The sequence below is a fragment of the Schistocerca serialis genome, chromosome 1, assembly GCF_023864345.2.
Source record: "Schistocerca serialis cubense isolate TAMUIC-IGC-003099 chromosome 1, iqSchSeri2.2, whole genome shotgun sequence".
In the NCBI taxonomy this organism is placed as follows: Eukaryota; Metazoa; Arthropoda; class Insecta; order Orthoptera; family Acrididae; genus Schistocerca; species Schistocerca serialis.
In genome coordinates, this window is record NC_064638.1 from 148,401,236 (window position 1) to 148,428,598 (window position 27,363).

Here is a 27,363-nt window from a genome sequence, read left to right on the forward strand (position 1 = left end):
CAGCCTGGAGAACTACCATTTGAAAACCTGCATTTTAGCGTAGCACTGATGATGATGATGTAGTCCATGAACTGTTGGTTGACAGTTATAGAAGACGCGACTAGACTAAGCGTCTGTAGAATGACATAATTTTCAAGTCACAAATCTTGCAGTGGCGAATTAATCTCTCGTAATCTTGAATGTCGAATCCGCTGGATTTGAACACTAACTTGGCACTGGGCTACCAAGACTTGATGGCAGTAATGACTGAGCTGCAGAGGATGACTGACATCCGTGCTGGCTGACCACTGAGCGCGGCTACCAACTGTAGTCTGGCACAACTGCACTACACTCCTGCAACACATGAAGTGGCCTAGCGGCGCCTCGCGGCGAGCCTGAGTACTGCGACTGGCTGTGTACCCTTTGGCTAGCATAGCCGTTCTTCATTGATCGAGTGAATCGCATCCGGCGGATCGATCTCTCAGGCGGCGGTGTGGTCATATGACTGACGACATCACAATTTCCTTCCTACAGAATCCTGTTTCCTTCTCTATCACACCGATAGACAAGTCCTCCCCCCCCCCCCCCCCGCCGCTCATACAGGCCTTCAGCATACTCATTCCTCCTACCCGCTCTCTCCTCTGCATTTAAAAGCGAAATTCCAGTTGGATTCTTAATGTTACCGCCTTTCTCTTAATTTCACCTAGGCTTTGTTGACTTTGCTATATGCTGCGTCAGCCCTTCCGACAATCATTTCTGCTTCGATTAGTTCACATTTTTCATTTTTCATACAACGGCTTCGTCTTATATTCCATGCACTTCCTATTGATAAGTGACTTGTATTTCTATATTCCTGAATTTCCGGATACTTTTTTTGTGCTTATTTTGTCGATTAACTGATCTGTTCCTTCAGTTAACCACAGTTTCTTCACAGTTACCTTCCTTGTACCTTCTTTCTTATTTCGGTAATTGTCCTTTTTAGAGTCGTCCATTCCTCTTCAATTGTACTGCCTATTAAGCTATTCATTATCACAATATCTACAGCCTCAGAGTAGAACTGAAAGCGTAACTCTTAATTTCCTTGTGTTTCTGTATCCCACTTCAAAAATGGCTCTGAGCACTATGGGACTTAACATCTGTGGTCATCAGTCCCCTAGAACTTAGAACTACTTAAACCTAACTAACCTAAGGACATCACACACATCCATGCCCGAGGCAGGATTCGAACCTGCGACCGTAGCAGTCCCGCGGTTCCGGACTGAGCGCCTGAACCGCTAGACCACCGCGGCCGGCTATCCCACTTCCCTGCGCATTGACCGAGCGAGGTGGCGCAGTGGTTAGCACACTGGACTCGCATTCGGGAGGCCAACGGTTCAATCCCACGTCCGGCCATCCTGATTTAGGTTTTCCGTCATTTCCCTAAATCGCTCCAGGCAAATGCTGGGAAGGTTCCTCTGAAAGGGCACGGCCGACTTCCTTCCCCGTCCTTCCCTAATCCTATGAGACGGATGACCTCGCTGTTTGGTCTCTTCCCCCAAACAACCCAACCCAACCCCACCTGCAACCCAACCCCACCTGATTCTTCATGATTAGTCTGTTAAATTTCACCCTACTTTTCACCATTACTATTAGGTTGGTGAGTAAGTTAGTAGTATTCTTCCATAAGTTTAATAAACACAACAGATACTCCTAACGGAGACTGTCTCCCGACGCTGGAGTAACTTTCGATTTGACGAATATAGAAATCACGTATTTTTGAGGCGAATAACACGTCGATCGATGTTCGGTGCACGAGGCTGTACGATAGAGTGTGGAGAAGGTGAATATCTGAGGGCACAAGATCAGCTGAATATGGTGGATGCACAATGAGTGGAACTGATTGGTACGGTTTTTCCGTCTAGTACTATGCGGGCTGGCGTTATCATGGAGTAGTATCACTTCATGCGGTCTTCCTGGTCCTTGTTCTTGGACTGCGCCTGCAAAACGTCGCAGTTGTTGACAACGAATGTCAGCAGTGATGGCTACACCTCGGGGAAGTAATTCGTTCCATATCACACCGTCGCTATTCCATCAGATGCGTACTATTATCTTTGTCAGGTTTCTGCTCGGGGAGTTGCTGCTTTGTTTGGTCTTATCCATTCCTTTGTTTTCCTTATGTTACCATGAAGACATCATTTGTAATCGGCAGTAACAATACAGGGTAGGAATGGTCGGTGTTGTACACGAGTCAGCTGATGACGAGCAATCAGACTTGCACATATGGGTACCCGCTTATTGTTGTGATTGTAGCCTAGAGCATCCGGTACACATACAGCCGATTTCTGAGCATTCCCCATTGCGTGCAAATGTCGCACAATGGTGGAATCATCACAGTTCATCACATCTTGCAGTTCATGAGTACAGTGGCACGGTCCCATTGTGAATTAATGCTTTTAAATCGTCTGCATCAAACCCCAAAGATCTTCCTGATCGTGTAGTCACTAATGCAAAATGGCCCTCTTTGAAACGAGAAATCTGTTTTCATGCCGTGCTCTATCCGAATGGCATTATCCCCATACACGGTGGATGTTCCTGACTTCCTCCTCTGCTGTGATACCTCTACGGTACTGAAACAGAAGAATATGTCGGTAACGTTCCGATTCTTGGAATTAGTTCTCCATTTCCTTGTGTCCACAGCTCCATTCACTATCTCCATATGTAAAAATGACAGTATGGAAATAGCGACAGTGAACTACAAATAGAAAATGACAATCGCTAAATAAACTCATATAAACCGGAATACGAAAACGCAAAATTAAAGCACTACGAACTTACGCACCAACGTAATAAATTGTGATCTGACTCTATATCTGCTCCTTGGTACGCTTTAAAATCCAATATCTGATTTCGCAATCTCTGCCTTACCATGTTGTGATCTAACTGAAACCTTCCCGTATCTCCCTGCCTTCTTCAAGTATACCTCCTCCTCTTCCGATTCTTAAACAGAGTATTAGCAATTACTACTTCAATTTGCAGAATCCAATTAGTCTTCCTCCTCTCTCATTTCTACTACCAAGCAGCTTTCTTCTACTGCTTCCCTTACAAACTCATTCCAGTCCTCCAAGACTAATAGGTTTTGATCTCCATTTACGTACTGAATTTTCCGTTCAGTATCACAATGATCTTCACTATCGTATCATCTTCTGCCTGCGATGTCGACATCTATATCTGAACTATTGTTGCTGGTGTTGGCTTGCTGTCTATTCCGATGAGAGCAACACTGTCATTGAATTGTTCACAGCAACTCATCCTCTCGCCTATCTTCCTATTCATAACGAATCCTACACCTGCTATACGATTTTCTGCTGCTATATATCAATTACCCTATACTGGTTTAGCGAGAAGTTCTTCTTTCCGTTTCACTTCATCGACTCCCCTCACCCGCCGCCTCCCCCTATATCTAGAATGAGTCTTAGCATTTTACTGTCCAGATTTTCTAGCTTCCCTACCAAGTTCAAACCCGGACGTCCCACGCCCCGACTCGTAGAACGCTGCCCATTAACTGACTACTCAGTCTTCTTCTAATTATCACCTTCCCCTGGGCAGTCATCTCTCGGAAATTCGAATCTGTGGCAAGTCCGGAATCTTTTTCCAATGGAGAGATCATCTGGCACTTTTTCAGTTATAGGCCACATGTCCTGTGGGAACACATTATCTGACTTTAATATAGTGGTTTTCCCTGCCTTCTGCTTCCTCGTGCAGTTGATCATTGCTGATTCGTCCGCCTTTTATGGGCAGTGTCCCACCCAAAGGGCAAGAGAGTGCGCCAACCCTCTGTCCACGCTTCCGCCCTCTTTGAAAAGGCTGTTGCAAGAATAAGGGGCATTTCTTATGGTGGACTCCTTCGGCTGCGATTGCTGATGAATATTTTATTCAAAAATTAAGCAGTGGGGCCGTTCGAACTTGAGACCGAGGGCATTTTTATTAGTAGCCTACATCACTGCTGCGTAGCTATTAGTAACGTCTCAGCGTAGTAAGTCCGTGACACCTTTCAAGCGTTTAATGAAACATAGCAGTTAGCGACGTCTCAAAGCAAAAAGTCCGTGGCAACTTGTAAGCGGCCAAGAAAATGTACCGGTTAGCAACGTCTCAAAGCAACAAGTCCACGGTACCTTGCAAGAGGCTAAGGAAACATAGAGATCCGCAACATCTCAATGCAGCACGATGCTTAACGAAAAGTGTCGAGCCTGAGAACAGTACAAATTCGAGGCCAATGTGCATCACGTGGTATCTGCGCGGCTGTGTAACACGCGCAAGCGGCTGTTTCGTTGGCCATCATCGGCAACTTCATCCAAGCTGTTCGAAGTTTATTCACACCCACATCTACATACACACACACACACACACACACACACACACACACACACACACACACCTACATATCCTTTCTCTCTCTCATGCCACAGTGGAGTGAATTCAATTTTGATAGGAACGCGCTATCAGTGGTCTGCGAAGCTTTGTTGCTGGGTCCATGCGAAGAAGGCAACAGCTCTGTTCGAGGAATACGGCTCTTTGGACACGCCACCGTCACCTGTTTAGAAGCAACTTTCGTCAAATTAGTCCTCAATAATTAAGCCGCCACCGTCTCGATATTGGCAGATGATGCTTGCCATCAGTAACCATCAGCCACCACCTGATGATGCCGGGCAGTTGACTGGAAGAAATATTGTGTAATTTACTACACGTAATACGGAGGCAGACCCCCAGAGGCACATACTGAAGAGACTCACTGAGAAAGCCTGAAGATTCAAGTAAAAAAAAAAAAAATTAATGACATGGGGCCTGCAGACTCCGATGGCTTGATGAACTTATCGTGCATTTCCATACGTATCAGTCGTTGTTGGTAAGCATTATCCATTGCCTACAGGATAACGGCGAGGCGAAGCTGTTTGATACGGAGCGAGGATTTAGGTTCAGCGGTAAGCGTGTAGGCCACGAAAATATTTACTAAACCAAAGTGTGTTTTTATTGATATCTGAGAATATTTGACACACCCAGCACAAGTGAATCAATGAACAAGGAAGGCAACATCTCGTTACGAAATTTATCATTTCACAGCAGAAAGAACACTTCAAATTTAATTTTACAGTAATATAGTTCCGACCCTCACGGAACGGATTCTCTAATTGGCCCCTTGGACATTTGAGGCACAACTAAAAGAGAGAGAAGGTACACTGTAAAAGATGCAAAACGTAAAACCTTAAGGCCAGCCACGATCGGCCCCAAATAATCTAGATAGTGAAGGTCTCTTCTCTTCGATAGAAACTTTCGCAATGTGGTGTTACAGAAGAATCCTGAAGATTAGATGGGTAGACCACATAACTAATGAGGAGGTATTGAATAGAATTGGGGAGAAGAGAAATTTGTGGCACAAATTGACTAGAAGAAGGGATCGGTTGGTAGGACATGTTCTGAGGCATCAAGGGATCACCAATTTAGTATTGGAGGGCAGCGTGGAGGGTAAAAATCGTAGAGGGAGACCAAGAGATGAATACAATAAACAGATTCGGAAGGATGTAGGTTGCAGTAGGTACTGGGAGATGAAGGAGCTTGCACAGGATACAGTAGCATGGAGAGCTGTATCAAACCAGTCTCAGGACTGACGACCTCCATAACAACAGTTATGTTCTAAAGGTTCCTTTTAACATTGAGCAACAAGACCTTAAATAACAAAATCTTTGAGTTTAGCTTTCGACAGCTGAAAAAAATCATTAAAACAAGGAACCTACAAAAAGCTCAGCAACAAGTAAAATTCAAGACTTGTGGCCTCTACTGCAGGTAATAAACTGTTTCAGAACATTTAAATATCACTAACCTACTAGAAAACGTCATGACTCTAACTAAGGTAAACTTTACAGCAAACCCAATAACTCTGTTGCCGCACTAAATTAGACGAATGATATAAAGCAAACAGCTTACGTACTTGCGATAGTGCACAGCAGTTCACAGTGAAATAAAAAAGAAATCTGAGTTCACAACTTGCATCGGTGGTGAGATTAGTGTTCAACTTAGAAGTTAAGCAGAGAGCAAATTACAATCAGAAACTGATAATTAAAACGACAGTAAACTGCGTAAATGGTGTTCAAGATGAATCGTTAGGACAATAACACGAGAATAAAGTGGCATTGCAAACAGCTCACTCATCGAAAACACGCGATGGTCTTCTTTTCCAAACAGCACCCTACCGAGCAATGGGTCCAACGCTTCGGGTCGAAAGTTGCTGGAAACGAGCCTCTTATCTGCGTCCACCATACTGCAAAGTGTATCACATAGCACTTTATCCCAAAATAACCAAATATGTTCGACGTCGAACTAATGACTCATCTCTACCAAGGCACCATCGCGTCCCATAATTCACTAGTGATACCGGGCACGAGGATACACAGGATGTCAATAGTTGAGAGAGAATGAGGTTTGCCCCTTACACCTTGCAGACTCGGACATCAGCGTTACCACGGCTGCGCCTCCACTCGTTACGGACTCTGAGCACAACACCACAAACAGACACTGGCTGATGTCGACAATATGTCACCGCCATGGGGCAGAACTTCACTCTTTCGCTTCCCGGGCTGACTTACTCTCGCTCCTCGCTAAAAAAAGCCTCGTCAAAACCCAAGATGATGCCACCAGAGCTGCCCCTGCCAACTGCAGGAGAATGGTAGCACATGTAAAACCTAATCGAGTTATCGAACTCAAGATCGAGTCAGCACCAAACTGGCCCATCTGGCCCTCCGAAAGGGATCACACGTAGTCACTCCCTACAGGCTTGCACCTTCTGGCTGTCGCCCATGGGGATGCATGGAATTGGTGTTAAGTCAGCTAAATCACACTGCACTGAGCATCGATGTAACCGTGTCCACACACTGAGCACCACATCAAAGTGCATCAAGTAATGAGAGATCAAAGAAAGCAATTGACCAGATTTGCTTGTTGCCCCACCCAGTTTCCCACAGCCTCTGTAGGTCATCCAGTCACGACTGAGATTTCCAGTGTTCTCCTCCGTCACCGAGAGTTTAAACATCTATTGTGGCACAGAATAGTAAAGGGGCAAAAATTAGAAAATTTTAGTAAAACTTGTTCACATTGCCACTGCCAGACAAGTCAAGCCAGAGACAGAAGCAGAAGCAGAAAGCGAGCCAGTATTTCGCAAGTAGGTCAGATCGACGACACATTATGACTCTGTCTGCCCAGTGAGAATAAACATTCAGCAGAACAGAGACTGTGGCAGACCAAAGGAATGAGACGAGCACATTCGTTAGCTCGTAAGACATGTTGCAAGCCAATCCATCCCCTCTACAAGAGTACTTATTGAAGAATTGACACAGAAGTTAACATCCTGTTAACTGAATACAGCAGAATAATGTCGACACTTGCAGTCAATACGAACAAAGCCTGGCATCATAGCCCCCTTTAAATAACCCAGTACTCCAGATCACGTCATGAGTTGATCGTTTGCACAAATGACATTCACAGTAATAGCACTGTATTCCATGATTACGATACTGTAGTGAATCTATGTCCTAGGTCCTCCAGCACAGTCTATGAACTAGCCAAAGATGGTCCCCTCCACTTGCTGCTATCCAACTACCGTCTATTGATGGAGGAACGGACTGTCTTCTGGGAACACCACATTGCAGAGCGCTGCCAGTACCGGACTTCAACAAAGAAACCAGCAACAGTGCTTCTTGGGTTGAGCCGTGCTCACTTCCAACTGTGTGTTTTCATGAACTTCGTTGTCTATCTGTGTTTGGTTTCCAGCCCTTGTTGCGGTTACGTCGTGGTTCTTCTTCCTTTTACGTGCGGCAGCAGTGATGTGTATCGATATTTGCGCCGTGTACCATCTTTGGTTTGGTGCATATAGTTTCCGGCTAGGGGGTCTGGAGGCAGTAGGTCGGTTGCTGCGGACGAGGGAAGTTATTTCCGCACGGTGCTGTCGGCTGGGACCGCTGGCAGCTCCTGCGCAGTGTCGGAGCGTGTGTGGAGCTCTCCGATCGCTACGAGATTCGTGGTTCACCGACCTAGGACGTCAACCACCCAAGCCACGTCCATTCATGTTGTGGTGGTTCGTTTCAGTGGTTTGCTGTTGGCGAGGTTTTCCTGTGAGCAACACCGAGTGTTTCTACTGCTGAAATTTAGCCGCCATGCGGTGCTACTAACTATTTTGGTCGACTACAGTTTGAGTGCACCAGTGGAATTTTCTGTATTGTGGCCGTTAGTGTTCTGGTTACCTGCCCTGGGCACTGGCGTAAATTGAGGCAGTGTTCTTTTGAGTGAAGTTGACTATATTACCGTGTTTCAAATTCAAGTGTACCAGCGGAATTTTCTGTCTAGTGGCCGTTGGTGTTTCGGTTACCTGCCCCGGCCACTAACGTAATTTCAGGCAGCGTCCTTTCCTCACCTGTTGTTGCTTTCCAACATGGTGTGTAATTTTGACTGCTAATACATACCTGGTTGTGGATTATCAAGTTTGTAACCTTTCCGGTTTGAGATCTCATGTACTGGTTGACGGGAAGCAAGCCGTTGTGTCGGTCGGTCCGTGGCTGTCCCCTGGTTGGGTTCCGACGGATCAAGTATAGTTGGGCTCACCACCTGTCTCGCCTTAGTGAACGAGGGCAGACCGACCTCCCTGGAGGCTTCTGAGTGCCAAGGGTGTGTAATTATCTGTTGTCAGCTATTTTAAATTCAAGACGTATGGTAATTTTTAATCTTAAAAAAATTTTGCAAAATTATATTTTTAATTTATCTTTCAAGCTTCAACATTGCGGAGTTCTGCCTTTAAAAGATTATGGTAATATATATTTAAATTTTGAAATGTAATTGTGTCCCTCAGCCATTTGTATTGCACTTTGCATATGTTTGCTGTTTTTTAATTATTTTATTGCTATCTTAACTGGATTTTTATCTTGTTGATTTGTTAAGGTTTCTTGTTTGGAGGACATCAGCCGTGAAAGAGTTGCATTCGGTAAAGGTCCGGCTATGTGCCGCTTTGGTTGTAAAAATTTTTAAATTACAATAAATGACAATTAGAAGGAGAAACTGACCTCACCCTTTGGCCCTTTCCACAATCCTATTACCTGTTCTGCCCAGCGGGTTTAGCGGGCATATCATGGGGTCCACGTTCCTATTCAGCACTCAGTCAGTGCTGACACCTATCAGGGCTTGGGAGGAGATCGCCAAACACAAAAGTACTGACATCAGGTACATCGCAGGTGGATTATCAAGGGTCAACATAGAATTCAGAGTGGGGTCGAGTACCCTCCAGCAGCCAGCGGCAGAAGTACTTCGTGCTGGTGAACGGTCGCACCTGCTCGCCGGCAGTCCGCCGCGGCGCCATGGTCGCACACATTTTATCCTGGACGTGCAACTGCTGAGCTGACTTGGTGTGCATCAGTTAAAAAAGCAACACGCAGCTGAATTAGCAAACAGCCGAGGCTGATGCGGAAGAACGACTACTTGTAAACATTGGGTATAAAGTACTGAACGCTATTAATGTCTTACTAGCGTCGTTGAGACTTCACGGGATCCCAAAAGCTATTCTGACTTCACTCCTTAGCTCAGTCCTATGAAACTGGTGCCAGAAGCGTGCAACGCGACGCAGTCATCAGACCATTCGGCATCGGAAGTAATTCCAAGGCCTGGAATTCAGAGGCAGCGGTCTGCATCTGCGATGTTCACACACTGCAGCAGTAACTGCAATTCGGTAAGCAGAAAAAGTCATCCATCACCCTCAGCGTGAATACACAATCACGGTGGATCTCCTGCAGGAAGCTCAAAGTATCGATCACGGAAGACACGGACCGGGACTGTGGATCGGTGGCGCTACGTGAACATGCCGACGGGCATACCGCCATAGTCCGCACAGCTGCTATGGACATTGTGTTTCGGTGGTTAACGCAACCCTCCAATAAGCAAGAGATCCCAGGCTCGAATTCCGGTACGGTATACATTTTCACTTGGCGCCGCTGAGTCTGTACGAAGTCCCTATGCAGCAGACATCATGAGTTACTTCATTTTCCTTTGCTTCCGCCCCATTCACCTTCAGTTTAATAAATTACAGAAAGTAACAGCTCCTGGTTCTTTTGGGAAAGCGCAAAAGGAAAAGCTTCTTTAGGTGCATACTTCTTGGCCAGCGCAGAAATATAGAAGATTATTGAAGAACTTTCACGTTAGTGCAGGAGAACATGGTTCGTAGATTTGACTGAGAATCAGTCAAATACGAACCGCGCTCTGAATGCGCGTCGGTTCGTTCACCGAAAACACAACTGTCGGGTCAATGATGAAACTGTACCGCATTACACAGGTAGGCAAGTCGGAGTGCTAGACAAATGTTGACGGGTTGCCAATAGGTAACAAAGTCAGATCACAATTCTTGGGGGAATCAAGCAGTTCAGGGTCGTCGTCAATAGGACACCAGAGAACTTCCTGTGCAAGGCGGTCGCTTGACACAAGTAACTCGAAAATCACACATGGCAACATATTCTTCTACACTGAAGTGCCAAAGAAATTGGTATAGGCTCGCGTATTCAAATACAGATATATGAAAACATGCAGAATACGGCGCTGCGGTTGGCAACGCCTATATAAGACATAAGGGTCTGGCGTAGTTGTTAGATCGGTTACTTCTGCTACAATGGCAGGTTATCAAGATTGAAGAGACTTTGAACATGGTGTTCTAGTCGGCGCACCAGCGATGGGTCACAATATCTCAGAGGTAGCGATGAAGTGGGGATTTTCCCGTACGGCCATATCACAAGAGCACCATGAGTATCAAGGATCCAGTAAAGCGGCAAATCTCCGGCATTGCTGGGGCTGGAAAAAGATCCTGAAAAAACTCAACCAACGACGACTGAAGAGAATCGTTCATCTTGACAGGAGTGCAGCCCTTCCACAAACTGCAGCAGATTTCAACGCTGGGCCATCAACAAGTGTCAGCGTTCGAGCCATTCAGCGAAACATCATCGATATGGGCTTTCGGATCCGAAGGCCCACTCGTGTACCCTTGATGTCTACATGACACAAAGCTTCACACCTCGTCTGAGCCCGTAAGCACTGACATTGGAATGTTGATGACTGCAAACATGTTGATGAGTGTCTCAAACTGTATAGAGCGGATGGACGTGTGCGGGTATGGAGACAATATGACGAATCTATGGACCTTGTATGTCAGCAGGATACTGTTATAGCTGGTGGAGGCTCTGTAATTATGTGGGACGTGTGCAGTTGGGGTGATATGGGACCCCTGATACGTCTAGATACGAATGTGACAGGAGACACGTACGTAAGTATCCTGACTGATGCCATGCATCCATTCTTGTCCATTGTGTATTACAACGGCTTGGGTAATTCCAGCAGAACAATACGACACCCCACACGTTCAGAATTGCTACAGAGTGGCTTCAGGAACACTCTTCGGAGTTTAAACGCTACAGCTGGCCACCATACTCCCTAGACATGAATATTATTGAGGATGTCTGTGGTGCCTCGCAACATCTCGTTCAGAAGAGATCTCCACCTCCTCGTACTCTTAAGGTTTTATGGGCAGCCCTGCAGGATTCATGGTGTCAATTCCCTCCAGCACTACTTCAGACATTAGTCGGGTCCATGCCCCGTTGTGTTGTAGCACTTCTGCGTGTTCACGGGAGCCCTACACGGAATCAGGCAGGTGCACCAGTTTCTTGGCTCTTCAGTGTAGCTAGCAATGTACTGTTCAGATCCGGAGTTAAGTCTTCACGTGGGGAATGTTTACGGCAGGCGAACTGGATCCGTTTAGCGGTCTACCACACCGAGCCATTAGGGAACGATGGTGAAAATCCATTTCTTCTTTTGCTGGAACAAGTCCTAAGTCTGTTTTTATGCAGTACTCGGTGCATCATCCTACCGTTCCAACATGGTGACGGACTGTTTACATAAACATTCACTGTGTATGAGGATCCATTCGTGACACACGAATTCATCTCAATTCACGGTGCAAATTATGTGTCTGGTTCGATGTCGAATGACGTGTGAGTATCTCTGCACAAGGTGAGACAAATATTCCCTGAGTTCAGTACGTATACATCGGTCTTCCTACGTCACAGTTAATTCTCTTAACACGACAGCCACATTTACTGCTACCTTTTGATGATTCCTCGAGAATCTGGTTGGTACTGTTAGCTGCGACCGTGGCTTTCGATAAGCCGCACGAGGTGAGCACCTCACGGAGATCAGCATTCGTTTACTGAATACGGGCTTGGCGAGCTCGGGGTTCCTGAGCTGGGGACAGATAAAAGCGTCGCCAGTACTTTACAACCGTTAACTCTGGGCTTGTCTCAGCGACCACCACAATGCAGCGTAGCGATTGAACATCGGGTGTCACAGGGACCGGGTATTTTGGCTTAGTTGACCGGATCGCAAGGATAGTCAAAACCACACTAAAAAGACGGAACCCCCAGTCTCTAGGAGTGTCAACGAGACGCGTTGCTCTTGAGGCGGAAGGTAGGCGTGGGAAAAGCCAGCCTTAAAACCGTTACCGGTATTTTAGTTCTGAGAACCGATATGTTTCGGTATTTGTCTGGTCTCGGTTATACAGGTTCATTTAATTTTTACTAATAACTAGGTAAAAAACCGTAATATCATTTAACCATATCTTCTTTAAAAAACTTTTACTCATGATTTTGATTACTTTGAAATATTGCATTGTTATAGAAAATGGGAAAAGCGATCAGTGCTGTTTTAATAGCAATGCTGACAGAAACGAGCAACAGACACATGGTATAAGAGTTGGTACAGCATTGCCAAGAAAACGATACACCTATTACCATGTGGTGTGGCCTATTAAGTAATACTCATGTACATGCAATGTACATAACTTGCCCCTCATGGTCTGTATGGAAGTTTCTCACTGTCGCCGTCGGACATAAGTTGTACTCTGAGGAGCCAAAGAAACAGGTACACCTACCTAATATCGCGTAGGACCCGCTCGAGCACCCAGAAATGCCGCAACACTACACGGCATGGACTCGACTAATCTCTGAAGCAGTGCGGGAGGCAACTGATACTATGAATCCTTCAGGGTTGTCCTTAAATCCGTAAGAGTATGAGGGGCAAGTTGCAAGCCATCCCAGATATCCTCAACAATGGTCATATCTGAGGAGTTTGGTGGCCAGCGGAAGTGTTTAAACTCAGAAGGGTGTTACTGAAGCAACTGAGGCAATTATGGACGTGTGGGTGTCACATTGTCCTGCTGGAATTGCCCACGTCCGTCGGAATGCACAATGGACACGAATGGATGCAGGTGATCAGACAGGATGCTTACTTATGTATCACTTGTCAGAATCGTATCTAGACGCATCAGGGGACCCACTTCACTCCAAATGCACCCCCCCCCCCACCCCACCCCACCGTTACAGAGCCTCTACCAGCTTGAACATTCCACTGTTGACATACAGGTTCCATGGATTTATGAGGTTGTTTCCACACCCGTACGCGTCCATCCGCTCGAAACAATTTGAAATGAGACTCTTCCGATCATGCAACATGTTTGCAGTCATCAACAGTCTGATGTCGAATGTCGGTGCTGATGGGCCCAGACGAGGCGTAAAACTTTGTGTCGTGCAGTCATCAAGGGTACACGAGTGGGCTTTCGGCTCCGAAAGCTTATATCGATGATGTTTCTTTCAATGGTTCGCACGATGACAACTGTTGATAGCCCAGAATTGAAATCTGCTGCAATTTGCGGAAGGGTTGGACTTCTCTCCTGCTGAACGATTCTCTTCAGTCGTCGTTGGTCCCGTTCTTGCAGGATCTTTTTCCGCCTTTTACCGGATTCCTGATATTCACGGTATACTCGGGAAATGGATGTACGGGAAAATCCGCACTTCATCGCTACCTCGGAGATGCTGTGTCCCATCGCTCGTGCGCTGACCGTAACATCACGTTCAAACTCACTTAAATCTTCCTAACCTGCCATTGTAACAGCACTAACCGATATAACAACTGTGCCAGACACTTGACTAATATAGGAGTTGCTGACCGCAACGCTGTATTCTGCCTGTTTACATAGCTGTGTATTTGAATACGGATGCCTACACCAGTTTCTTTGGTGCTTCAGTGTGTTACAGAATGGCACCATGCCAGAATCTGAAAGTTTTCACGAAGTACAGTATCAATGAAGTACGATGTTCTATTCTCTTTAAAAGATGAAAAGTGGGAGCAGCCGCAACAAACTTGTGGCCTAATGTAAAGAAAAATCTTAAAACTTAATATTTCATTGATAGTTTTCAACAAAAAAAGAAAGCGGCTGATCTGCTGCTTGTGTCTACGTAACGTGCTTTTAGCCTTTGACAACTGATGAATTAACACAAAAAATACAGTTATTCAGCTTCAGATTTTACTCTTCAGTACTGACTATTCGTGATGTCCAAATAGTGGAATGGTCTCCGATTACATGATGATTTTTAAACAGAATGACGAAAAAAACAGAATGTGTAGGAGAATACTGGTGATTACTTTTTACTTTTTTTTTTTGCGTTAGTCAACCACTTACCAATTCTCACGGAAATCAAATAACATTGGACGGACTAAGTTTTGTTTTAGCTGCCGATTTAATTTAATGTTTTGATTCTATGCCACAACCTTTTTTCGATTTCTACACATGTTGTTGTTGTTGTTGTTGTGGTCTTCAGTCCTGAGACTGGTTTCATGCAGCTCTCCATGCTATTCTATGCTGTGCAAGCTTCTTCATCTCCCAGTACTTACTGCAACCTACATCCTTCTGAATCTGCTTAGTGTATTCATCTCTTGGTCTCCCTCTACGATTTTTACGCTCCACACTGCCCTCCAATGCTAAATTTTGATCCCCTGATGCCTCAGAACATGTCCTACCAACCGGTCCCTTCTTCTTGTCAAGTTGTGCGGCAAACTCCTCTTCTCCCCAATTCTATTCAATACCTCCTCATTAGTTATGTAATCTACCCATGTAATCTTCATTTGTTCCTCCTGCTACCGAACTTCACTAATTTCAACTATATATAACTTTAACCTATCCATTTCCCTTTTTAAATTTTCTAACCTACCTGCCCGATTAAGGGAGCTGACATTCCACGCTCCGATCAGTAGAACGCCAGTTTTCTTTCTCCTGATAACGACGACCTCTTGAGTAGTCCCCGCCCGGAGATCCGAATGGGAGACATTTTTACCTCCCGAATATTTTACCCAAGAGGACGCCATCATCATGTAACCATACAGTAAAGCTGCATGCCCTCGGGAAAAATTACGGTTGTAGTTTCCCCTTGCTTTAAGCCATTAGCAGTACCAGCTCAGCAAGGCCGTTTTGGTTAGTGTTAGAAGGCCAAATCAGTCAATCATCCAGACTGTTGCCGCTGCAACTACTGAAAAGGCTGCTGCCCCTCTTCGGGAACCACACGTTTGTCTGGCCTCTCAACAGATACCCCTCCGCTGTGGTTGCACCTACGGTACGGCCATCTGTATCGTTGAGGCACGAAAGGCTCCCCACCAACGGCAAGGTCCATGGTTCTACGCTTAGTAGCGGAAACAATATGAATAAAAACTGAAAAAACCTACTGAGCAGTTTTAATAGTCTGGTTAAAATGGCGTGGAAATAACCGACGTAACCTAAAACCTGTTGTTTCGGTGATAAACACCATCTCTTGATGGAACTGTCACTATGGGCTGGCCAGACAGAAGGCCACTGCGACACTCACGGCAGCTGATGGCCGGGGAGTTCAGCTGCAAAAGACGCCACACAGGCAAGAGCGGCTGGCCTTAACGGCTGGTATTGCTGCGTCAGGTGTCACACAGTACAACCGGCCGAAAACTCATCAGTAGCTCACGTGTGTAACGCTGAAGAGCTACCTCCCGACGCTGCCGCCACACACCAGTAAAATGCACCAGCAGGTGCTCCCAGCCGCTGCTGCCTCCGGCGAATCTGTATTCTGGGTGACAATTCCCTGCAGGAGGCTGAAGGCGCAGCATCATGGACGCACTCTCTCTCTCAGACAACGTGGCAGTAATGAGCGTTTTTCAACGTAGCGGCCTGGCCGCCTCGGCCCAAGGTCCCAAGTCTCACCGCCCAGTAGCGTTCTGTCTGGACGGGCCTGCAGCGGACAACCTCTGAGGAAACCGCCGTACTTCAATTATACAAGGCGTACCCAGGCAAGCCAGCCTCTCAAGCCAGTCTGGGTGGGCACGTATTTCCATAGCTGCACCTGTGACTGAGATGGAATCTTCGAACTTTACCCTCAGCGGAATGGGTATACCGCTGGTGTGTATCAATACCTAACCTAGCAGGAGGGCGCATGCAGCCAGTTCTCCTGGCTCAGTTACTCTACTGGCCATTAAAACTACTACACCAAGAAGAAATGCAGATGATAAACGGGTATTCATTAGACAAATATATTATACTAGAACTGACATGTGATTACATTTTTACGCAATTTGGGTGCATAGATCCTGAGAAATCAGTACCCAGAACAACCACCTCTGGCCGTAATAACGTCTTTGATACCCCTGGGCATTGAGTCAAACAGAACTTGGATGGCGTGTACAGGTACAGCTGCCCATGCAGCTTCAACACGATACCTCAGTTCATCAAGAGTAGTGACTGGCGTATTGTGACGAGTCAGTTGCTCGGCCACCATTAACCAGACGTTCTTAATTAGTGAGAGATCTGGAGAATGTGCTGGCCAGGGCAGCAGTCGAACATTTTCTCTATCCATAAAAGCCCGTACAGGACCTGCAACACGCGGTCGTGCATTATTCTGCTGAAATGTACGTTTTCGAAGGGATCGAATGATCGTCTGAAATGTAACGTCCACTGTTCAAAGTGCCGTCGGTCCGAACAAGAGGTGACCGTGACGTGTAACCAATGGCACCCCATACCATGACGCCGGGTGGTACGCCAGTGTGGCGATGACGAATACACACTTCCAATGTGTGTTCACCGCGATGTCACCAAACACGGATGCGACCATCATGATGCTGTAAACAGAACCGGGATTCATCCGAAAAAATGACGTTTTGCCATTCGTGCACCCAGGTTCGTCGTTGAGTACACCATCGCAGGCGCTCCTGTCTGTGATCCAGCGTCAAGAGTAACCGCAGCCATGGTCTCCGAGCTGATAGTCCATGCTGCTGCAAACGTCGTCGAACTGTTCGTGCAGATGGTTGTTGTGTTGCAAACGTCCCCATCTGTTGATTCAGGGATCGAGTCGTGGCTGCACTATCCGCTAGAGCCATGCGGATTAGATGCCTATCATCTCGACTGCTAGTGCTACGAGGCCGTTGGGATCCAGCACGGCGTTCCGTATTACCCTCCTGAAGTCACCGATTCCTTATTCTGCTAACAGTCATTGGATCTCGACCAACACGAACAGCAATGTCGCGATACGATAAACCGCAGTCGCGATATGCTACAATTCGACCTTTATGAAAGTTGGAGAAGTGATGGTACGCATTTCTCCTCCTTACACGAGGCATCAAAACAACGTTTCACCAGTCTACGCCGGTCAACTGCTGTTTGTGTAAGAGAAATCGGTTGGAAACTTTCCTCGTGTCAGCACGTTGTGGGTGTCACCACCGGCGCTAACCTTGTGTGAATGCTCTGAAAGCTAATTATTTGCATATCACAATATCTTCTTCCTGTCGGTTAAATTTCTCGTCTGTAGCACGTCATCTTCGTGGTGTAGCAATTTTAAAGGCCATTAGTATATTATAATGAGAATTTCGGTTGATTTTAACAGAATGCATGCTGCTGATCAGAAAGTGTTTTTATAGCTGATAGGTAAGGGGGCAGTTTTGAGGAAGTTTCACTTTCCTACATTGAAAAGGGTTTGGAGGACATTGCTGCCACATTAACATCTGTGAATCAATTGCATAATGGGGCAGCACTGTCAGTCGAAACTTCCTGTTCCCAACACGTAATGAACTTCCAGAAAGCTAAATGCCTCGGAAAAAAAGCAGTCGAAAGTGTGACACATTGCACCTTGAGCTACTGCAAAGATTGTACTGTGCAGATATGTAGTCCATATTGCCAAAGAGGAACTGAAAGCTGAGTGGGCCCAAGAAGGTATGATCGACCTGCAAAATATAATGAAACGGGCGATTGGCTATCTGGTTAAATTCGACTCCTTTATCATCACTTTCAATAGCACGAACTTTTCAGAAAATGTCAAGACTTTTTATTTACTTAAACATGCAGTCTTCTATGACCAATACAATGCGCTGTTGCAAATCCAGCTCTTGGACACACTGCTCTCGGATGTAAGGGGATGTACTAGGAAGCCGTCTGAGGCAAATGTTGTAAAGACGCCCACAAAGGTTTGTTCTGGTGTCACCTGTCTGAACTATGGACTGCTGTGTTTTCCTTGAAGAATGGAAGATACAGGAACTGGAGAAAACGATGTGTATCCCATATGGTAAGGTCAAGAAAATCTATAAAGCCGTGCTATCTCCTCTGTTCACTACTTCTTTCGCTACAGTCCTTACTAAGCCTATTCCAGTAGCTAATGTCACTGTGCAAATCATGGTTGGCAGTGGTAGCACTATGACATGGGCTTGTCAGTGTACTTCTCGAGGTGCTGTTCTTCCAGATCCCATAACTCCTCCACTCCCCAAATACATCAGAAATCGACACGACTGCCGATAATTAGTAGCTTCTCGAAACTCAAATGGGAAGCTCCAGTAAACAGATGAGCAGTGACGCTAACATAGTTGCGGTCGTTCTTACAACAGCTACGTTGCCGAAGAAAGCAAAGGATAAGCGTCAAGCACAGAAGAAGGCATGTCTCAAACTGTTAGAACATGTAGCCATTATTTTATCTGACGGTGCTCATGATCCCTCTTCTTAGCCGATGGAATATGAAGTGAGCATGACCTAAACAACTCTCCTAAGACTGAGTCTGCACCATCTGTAGGCTCAACCTCAGTTGTGAGACAGGGAGAGCTTTCACCCGCCTCCTCCCACATAAATGGATCCCCTACTACAGTGGAACGCATAGCATAGGAATGCGGTGTGTGCTTACATTTATAAGAAACACATTTTAAAGCTACTGGCACCCCAGAGCTCTGAGGCCTTACCCTAGGTCTCAAAGGTGACCTTTCCAGGGAGAGAGCCATGGGAGGGGATGCTGTGTTTGTCAGTAACATACACCTCTCCTCAAATACAACCCTGCCTACTGATCACAAGCAGTTGATCAACGGATTACCATCTGCTTTCTTTATTTGCCACCAATGGGTGCGATAGATTCTGCTGGAGCTCCCCTACCCACTTCTCCTACTGGGTGAATTCAATGCCCGTAATGAATTATAAGGTTCCCACATTTCTAGTCCCAGAAGTCGAGTTTTAGAGAACCTCATGATATCTTTGAAGGTGTGTATCGTAAGCATACACAATCATACTCGCTTCTACACTGCTAATGGGTCATCCTCTGCCATCGACCTCTCTTTTCTGCTGTCCAGCCATCACCGATTCGACTCATGAGTAGCTGATGACCTGCATCCCAGTGACCTCTTCCCACTCAGGTTAATTTACCTTCTACATGGAGCACTCCCTGAAAGGGCGCTGCCGAGATGGATTTTCAGCACAGCTAAGTGGACGCTATTCAGCCATGCTTGAACACCAAGACAGTATCTAGTGATGCACCACGCTACTGACGTATCCATTCTGAAGTCCTCACGTCATATTAGGAGTCAACCTGTACCTTGGTGGACCGATGAGTGGCACTCACCGGTCTGGGTCAGGTGTGTAGCACCGCGATGGCGTAAGTGCCACGCAACGGCAGGACACCTTGCAGCTTTTCGATTAACGGAAGTCAAGAATCGATTCACAAAAGAGGAAAACAAGAAAATGTTACGGCAAGAGGCCTGAACTCTCTAAGCAACTCCACTTGTTATACGAAAGTGTGGGAAGCAATCTGAGGATCTCCAGTAAATGCAGTGGGTTACCTATATCAGCAGTGCTGAAATTGGAGTCTCCAAACAACATCTGGCGACGTTGTGAGACATACTATGGCAGAGGATTTTGTGATGACTGCTGCCACTGCTACCCAAAATGCAGTTTTTCTTTGTTATCGTGCCACCATGAGGATGGATGAGTTGGACTTCAGGCCCAACAATATGAAGTCCTATAACTGCCGACTGCCCATGTGGGTGAGGGATTTGACATCGCCTAAGTTTCGTGATACTGAGCCCAGTCACGACCAAATCCGATACCACATGCTGCGAAATTTGGAAACAGCGTCCAAGAAAGTCTTATTACAATGTTTTGCTTTGATACGGCAGGCATGTGATATTCCCAACTCATGAAGGAAGGCAATCTTGATACTGAACGTGTCCCAATGCATACTAGAGCATCGCTTAAAGAGCTCTGTAGGGAATAACTAGAGGCGAATTGTTGACCATCGTCTGGTCTTCATGATAGAGACCATGCAGCTCCTTAGCCATTCTCAGTGTGGTTTCAGGAAATGTCTATCTGTTGTCGACAACTTGAACCTGCTAGAGGCGGCTATATAGCAGGCTTCAAGTTGAAGAAACAGTATTCTATCTCAGCTTCACCAATGGGACTTCTGTGGCCACCTCTCCATCTTCATTCGGTCCTTCTTGTCTAATCGCTTTTTAGCAACCAAGTTGACCACGAGAACGTTGTCCCCCAGGGCAGTGTTTTGTTACCCTCATTGTCATAGCCGTCAACAGCATCACATCTACGGTCAGGAGTTCCGCAGAATGCTTCTCATCCGCGGACGATCTTATAGTTTTCTGATTCTCCTCCAACACTGCAGAAGCGTATCGTCAGTTGCAACTTACAGTGAAGAGGTTGGAGGAGTGGGCTACAAACATACGTGTTACATTGTCAACAGATAAATGTGTTTAGTCGTTCACGTAGTTTTCACATATTTAATTTCTATCAATTGCATATGAAGGAAAACATTCAACCCTTTTAAAGAGTCTGTGAGGTTTCTGGGTACCATACTATTCCAAACTGTTGTAGTTGCCACACCTAAAGAACCTGAAGGCAAGAGCCCAAAAGACACTGAATATTTTAAAGTGCCTTAGCCACAGGCCTTGGGAAGCAGACCCCCTGCTTCAATTTCACAGAGCTTTCGTGAAGCTGTGGCTGGACTGTGGGTGACCGGTATATACATCAGCAAGAATTTCTTACTAGAAGATCGTTGTGCCACCCACCATGAGATCAGGCTGGTTACGGGTACTTACAGACAGCCCCGTACACAGCATCTGTGCTGAGTCTGGAGAACCGTCACTTACCACGGGACGTCAAGCACATGAGATCCTCGCTGCCCCAAATTCCCCATCGTACCATACTATCGCTCGTGCAGCTATGGAACGCCTTTTCTGCGGTCTTCCACGAGCAAATAGGCCCTTTCAAATCCATGAGAAGCGTGAGATGGAGTCCTTTGGTGTGGGACACGTACAAGCCCAAATCCAGAGTTTTAACTGCCTGACATCATGGGTACTGCAGAGGGCCAGAGTAAATGTAGATTTAGTGCCGTACAGGAGAGGTTGCACTTCTGCTTACCCCCATTACTGAGGTATTTTCCGAAATAGCGCCGCAACAACGTAGCTGTATTCACAGACAGTTCTTAACAGGGGCATTCAGTCGGCTGCTCTGTTGTTTTCCCTGAGCATGTCAACAAGATTCGGTTGTCTCAAGACACCAGGGCGTTAGACGCCAAATTATATGCGAGCTTGATGAAGCTGGCACAGATGTGATGAGCCATGCCAGCTAAATTTCTCGTCTGTTTCGACTCCTTCAGTGTCCTTCGGTCTCTGGAACACTTGTATCCAGCAGACAAAGTAGTTCGGGATGTCCAGGACGTCCTTCTCCACTTACGAAGGCTGGGGAAGGATGTGTCTTTTTACAGGGTGCCATGGCACATGGGTATTAAGGGGAATGAAATGGCGGATGTAGCAGCCAAGCAAGCGTGCCGCGACCCTCATTTCCTTCAATGTGCCCGGCCTGTTATTGCCTCGTTGTTGAGGTTCAGTGTCACTCGTCGATGGGATGACCAGTGGCTGCAAGTGGCAGACAACAAACTGCGTCTGCTAAAACACACAGTTCGTCCGTGGTGTACCCCCTTCCAGCCACGAAAACTTGTCTTCGCATAGGGCACAGCCCACTGACACATGGCTTCTTCCTCCGGCGAGAGGACCCCTACAATTTATTGTGAGTGTGGCACGCAGTTTACAGTGTGTCACATTGTCGTAAACTATGTTTTAGATTTAGACAAAAGGGCAGCAGCTCATTTGTCAACCAATTTGCCCTCTAGTTTAAATGAGAATGACACCAATTTGACACGTACTTTTTAAATTTCGTGCAATATCCGAAGAGTTTCCTAAAATTCTGATGCGGCAGTTTTAATGTGTTGTTAGGGTGACTGGTACATTCGTGTTTTTTTGAAAAAAGATCAGCTAGTCACAAATTCCTGTGAATCTATTTCAGTTTTCCTCTCGTCTTACTTATGTTTTAATTGACAGCATTAGGCCTCACCATTTTTAACGCTATAGTAGAAGGTGTGAGCTTGTATGATAGCGCGGGTGAACATGAGTGAAACTGGAAGAGAGTGAGTGCTATTTTATCTCATGCAGCTTTTTATTTCTTTTATCGCATTTTATTTGCTTTAACCACACTCTTTTCTCCTAATCTTCGTACGGGCATTGGTAACTTGGACGTTAAACGCCCCTAAACCACACTCATGCATGCACTTACACACACAAACGCACGCAAACACACACACACGCACACACACTCACACGCGCTCGTGTGCACACACATACTCTTTGAGAGCCTCCTCGCCAGTTTACTTACCGTCCGCGTCGTATTGGAGAACAGCCTTCATCGTGTCCTTGTCGTTGTCTGCGACACGTCCATGATCCCTGAGTCACACTGTCAGGCGTAATAAAATCTGCTCGCCATGCTGGTCTTCCTTTTGGATAATCTCCAATAAAAATTTTTAATAATCGTTACGACCAAAAGGGCGAAGGCAATAATGGTATGAGAGAATTACGCTTTAGAAAATCCTCCTCCGCGGTCTTTAATGTAAAGAATTTTAGAACGCCTTAAACGGCTGATAAGAGATGTCTACTGAAAACGGTGTCCCCCGGTTAAATTTTAACTAACTCCTTATTCACAGTTCTTCTAAAACTCCTGCGAATGTATAAAGGGTGTGGATTCTGCTTTCTTAAGTATCCGAAAGACGTTCGTTGATGTATTCCAAAAACAATAGATAACTATGTTTTGATATTACAATGTTTGACCTCAAGTATGTGACTGACTGTAAGAATCGCAATAAGTAACAGTGGACGGGGAACGTTCGGCATAAACGTGAAAGACACAGGGTGTGCCTCCTTCAAGGACATTGTGCTGATTATCCTCGATTATTTCATGTAAACAAAAGATCATTTGTACTCTGCTTACCGTTGATGTGTTGAATGGTAACACTCTTCAAATGAGGCAAAATGCAAGACAATATGAAGAAGCAAGAATAAGACGTGCAGTATACGATTACAGCGATAGTTTTAAACTTCCGGGATCCCAACACCGGACAGATACGTACGAGTAACTCTGAGAAAGGCCGTTACATACAACGAGCTTCTGAAAGTAATAGTATGGACTGTGAATGGTAGAATTAGAGATCTTAGGAGAATCCTGGGGAGACTCATTGCATCCATTGCAGACGAATAGGCAAGACTTCAGTGTACCCATCCACCGTAGAAAGCAGTGCTCCCGTTTATGGCATCATTGTGGAATCGGGCTACTGAAATATCTCAGAGGAATTCTTACCGATTTCTAAGATATCGGTAAGTCGGAGCAGTTCACAAGACGCACAAACGCCCAGGAAATTTAAATGGAAATTCTTGGGAGAATGGAGCGTATATGCACCAACAAGGAAAACTGATGATTGTAGAACCTCCTACGAATAACTACAGAAGATGGTGAATAAAAACAATGCCAAAAAAGGAAATACCACGATAACGAATACTATAGGGTCTTTTCAAGAACCGGTGTGTAATATAAATGGAAAATATATAGTAAGAGATTGGCCACATATCATAATCTAAAAACAATAATCACGCATCTTAAGAAAAGAGGTATACATCAATATCTTTGGTTCAGTAAAAGTTTTAGACCAATAACTGACTACAACTTGGTAATCGATAAGACATCATGTCAAATAAGGGATACAAGAGTTTGTAAAGGGTAAGATCTTTCTGTGAAATGAAGAAAAAGACAAAACATAAGCAACCAACAAGGTAAAAGCTTAGAAAGTATGTTTCCTGAAGAGGACGCCATCAACATGTTTTCCAAAGCAGAGTAAGTAAAAAGCTAACTAACTTACAAACTAAACGCAAAACGGAACGGCAAACTTTAAGGAACGTGGTGTACAATGGCTGACAGTGCCCCAGTTTTACATCAGTCCAGTATTTCATGAAATAAACGATAATTCTTTTATCTAACAAAAATAAATTGTGACTTTTCAGTTTTATACATGCGATTATCTATTAAAATTTCCCTAAGTGATGAACGAACTTTTCTACGTTAATTTATACACCTTATTAAGTAAAACGTGTTTTCCACAATGTCACCGACTCCAAGCATCATATTGGAAGTGGAAGAATGTGTAATTACCGTGACAAGACGAACCAAAATAGGTGACGGAGCAGTGGTTAGAACACTGGACTCGCATTCGGGACGACGAGGTTCCAATTCCCGATGTAGGTTTTCCGTGATTTCCATAAAATCGCTCCATGCAAATGCCGGGATGTTTCCTCCGAAAATGGCACGGCCGATATACTTCCCCTTCCTTCCTCTGTTTCTAATGACCGCGTTATCGATGGGACATTGAACTCTAATCTTCTTTCTTTCCTTTTTTCTTCTAAATAGGTGGAAACGAACTTAATACAGAAACTTTAACCATCACAACATTTTTCTCCTATGATATCACTGCTGAATATAATTAGTAAGTTCAAGTGCTGAAAGAATTTTGCGTATCATAACCTTACAGACTACTTCAGTACATGGAAGAACGTTGGGATCCAACGGACACGACTTTAGGCGGTGCCATGCTGTATAAATATTGTATGAAATTTAAAGTGTATGTCCGAATAATTTACGTTACTTTCGGCCCCCTGTAGTAAGTTTATACAAGACCTGTCAAAATGTTACGGGGCGTAAACGCAAGCTGAAAAGTCATACATTCGCCAAAGGAGCATTTAAAACGCTGTTGTCTCAATTGGGACAACAAGTGTGTACTATGAGGAAGGTCAAAGATACTGCGTGAGTTTAACAGTGTAAATATAATCCAGTTGTTGTTGCTGACATTCCTCTGCTCAAATTCAGTCCCAAGACGCATTTTATGCAGCTCACTGCTTCGTGTATCAGAGCTGTGAATCCTATGGAAATATAACGGCTTTAATTTTCCATTGGCGTGTTCTGTAAGCAGTGCCAACATAGCAAAACCATGTTGGGAAATGTTACAAGGCCAGATTAGTCAGCCATCCTGGCTGTTGCCCCTGCAACTATCGAAAAACCTGCTGCCCCTCTTCAGGAACCATACGATAAACTGGCCACTCCACAGATACCCCTTCGATGTGGTAGCGCCTGCAGTGTGGTTACAGTACTTCGCGGGAGAGGGATGGAGGTTGGGGGAAGGGGGAGTACAGGAGGAGGCAGTTTCGTGTCAATCGATGCTCGCACCCTTCTTGATAGAACATCTTCACGTTTCAGGGCGAAAAGCAAACAAAATGCGTTATTTTCAACAAATATTTATTCGTTAATATCTTCTTTTCTGTTCCTTAGGTCGTCACCAGGATATAAGAACCTAGCATCCACAAATAAACTGGTTTGCAAACTAAAGACGTCAATAACTGCACGGAATATTTGGTCATGACGTTAGGTAGGTAACTCCAAATCGAGTGTTTATCACTCGTGGCATTTATCAAATGTATTACAGTAAATAGTAACTGTTCTATAACGAAATACACTACTGGCCATTAAAACTACTCTACCAAGAAGTGATGCAGATGATAAACGGGTATTCATTGGACAAATATATTATACTAGAACTGACATGTGATTACATTTTCACGCAATATGGGAGTATAGATCTTGAGAAATCAGTACCCAGAACAACCACCTCTGTCCGTAACAACGGCCTTGCTACTCCTGCGCACTGAGTCAAACAGAACTTGGATGGCGTGTACAGGTACACCTGCCCATGCAGCTTCAACACGTTACCACAGTTTATCGAGATTAGTGACTGGCGTATTGTGACGAGCCAGTTGCTAGGCCACCATTGACCAGACGTTTTCAGTTGGTGAGAGATGTGGACAATGTGTTGGCCAGGGCAGCAGTCGAACATTTTCTGTATCTAGAAAGGTCAGTACAGTACATGCAACATGCGGTCGTGCATTATCCTGCTGAAATGTAGGGTTTCGCACGGATCGAAGGAAGGGTAGAGCCAGGGTAGTAACATATCTGAAATATAACGTCCACTGTTCAAAGTGCCGTCAATGCGAACAAGAGGTGACCGAGACGTGTAACCAGGTGATACGCCAGTATGGCGATTACGAATACACACTTCCAATGTGCGTTCACCGCGATGTCGCCAAACACGGATGCGATCATCATGATGCTGTAAATAGAAGCTGGATTCATCCGAAAAAAATGTCGTTTTGCCGCTCTTGCACCTAGGTTCGTCATTGAGAACACCATCGCAGGCGATCCTGTCTGTGATGTAGCGTCAAAGGTAACCGCAGCCATGGTCTCCGAGCTGATAGTCCATGCAGCTGCAAACGTCGTCGAACTGTTCGTGCTGATGGTTGTTGTCTTGCAAACGTCCCCATCTGTAGACTCAGGGATCGAGACGTGGCTGCACGATCCGTTACAGCCATGCGGATAAGATGCCTGTCATCTCGACCACTAGTGATACGAGGCCGTTAGGATCCAGCACGGCGTTCCGTATTACCCTCCTGAACCCACTGATTCCATATTCTGCTAACAGTCATGGGATCTCGACCAACGCGAGCAGGAATGTCGCGATAGGATTAACCGCAATCTCGATAGGCTACAATCCGACCTTTATCAAAGTCGGAAACGTGATGGTACGCATATCTCCTCCTTACACGAGGCATCACAACAACATTTAACCAGGCAACGCCGGTCAACTGCTGTTTGTGTATGAGAAATCGGTTGGAAACTTTCCTAATGTCAGCACGTTGTACGTGTCGCCACCGGCGCCAACCTTGTGTGAATGCTCTGAAAAGCTAATCATTTGCGTAACACAGCATCTTCTTCCTGCCGGTTAAATTCCGCGTCTGTAGCATGTCATCCTC